This window comes from Buceros rhinoceros, unplaced genomic scaffold (genome assembly GCF_000710305.1).
Source record: "Buceros rhinoceros silvestris isolate BGI_N320 unplaced genomic scaffold, ASM71030v1 scaffold25735, whole genome shotgun sequence".
Classification (NCBI taxonomy): Eukaryota; Metazoa; Chordata; class Aves; order Bucerotiformes; family Bucerotidae; genus Buceros; species Buceros rhinoceros.
This window is the reverse complement of record NW_010412657.1, coordinates 7414-8667: the sequence shown is the minus strand read 5'-3', so window position 1 is coordinate 8667 and position 1254 is coordinate 7414. Positions and strand designations below refer to the sequence as shown.

Here is a 1254-nt window from a genome sequence, read left to right as displayed (position 1 = left end):
CGCAGGGAGAGACACTCTGGCGTGCGGGGGCGTGGAGCCGGAGCCAGCCCTTCCACCCACCCGGATGCGGGGTCTGGGGGTCCCTCCCTGCCTCCCTGAGCCGAGAGCCTCGGTAATGTCTGGCCCTCGTTTCTTCTCGTTCCGCAGTGTGGGGCTTTGGTTTTCTCAGTGTGTCGATGATTAACGTGGCCTCCCTGCTCGGAGTCTTCATCGTACCATGTTCCGAGAAGGCCTTTTTCAGCCGGGTCCTCACGTTTTTCATCGCGCTCTCCATCGGCACGCTGCTCTCTAACGCGCTCTTCCAGCTCATCCCAGAGGTGCGGTAGAAAGTCCCTGCCTTTCTCCCGTCTCCGAGGGCAGCTCTCCGGGCACCCTCTCTGCCTCCACCCTGCCGAATCGAACCGGTCCTTCCGTCACCCGAGGCTGAGGGCTTGTCTCAGGGGCTCCGCAGGGCTTTTCTCACCTCTCTGAGCACCACGAAACCCTCTCGAACACACGAGGAGGCTGCGGCCTCCAGCCGTGCCAGGGATGGGAAGGCGCTGGGAGAAGCTGTTTGCTCCTACCCCATGAGCTGTGTCTGCTTCCCGAGGGAGTTTACCCCTCAGAGGGATGAGCTCAGCCCTGCTCCGAGCAGAGCTGCCCGGCTCTGGGCTGGGCGGACAGACCTGCGAGGCGGAGGAAGTATCGGTGTAAAAGCACAGAGAGCAGCCCGGGGACACACTGGTTTCTTGATCGTAAAAACAAATGTTTTAATTGCCTGCCATTTTTTTCCCCACCCTGATTTACAAGCCTGATGTTCCCACAAGGGTTTAGGCTTACGTGAGGTTTCCTGGTGCTCCGATGGGACCGACAGATATATCACAAATTAATTGTGTGGTAATTGCATAGTTCCGGAGTTGGATAAACCCGATTGGGCACCGTCGAAACACAGAACCAAGTGGCTTTGCAGAGCCCGCGAGGCTCCTGGGTGCTGACAAGCTGGATCCGAGCTCCTGCACAGCTGGAGAATCGTGGAATCCAGCCTTAGAACTCCGCGTTTAAGGTGCAGCTTTGGCTGGGAGCAGAGCGCCCTTTGCTGCTGCTGGGTTTTGCCCCTCTGGCGTTGCCGGGGCAGCGAACGCCTCATCCGTGTTGGCGAGGGGATGTGTTACATTCAAGGCTCCTTTTCAACTCCAGAACTGCGGCTTTTCTTTGCCGAACATGAAAAGCAAGCGCCTGTATTTCCTGGTCTGCCAGGAACCGACAGGCCTGCCG

At 58.6% G+C, this 1254-nt stretch overlaps 1 protein-coding gene across 1 annotated transcript in view; it reads left to right on the top strand.

Moving 5' to 3' along the window:
* The window catches only part of SLC39A14 (solute carrier family 39 (zinc transporter), member 14), a 6883-nt gene that overhangs the window by 2335 nt on the left and 3294 nt on the right, over positions 1-1254 (top strand). The window lies entirely within an intron of this gene.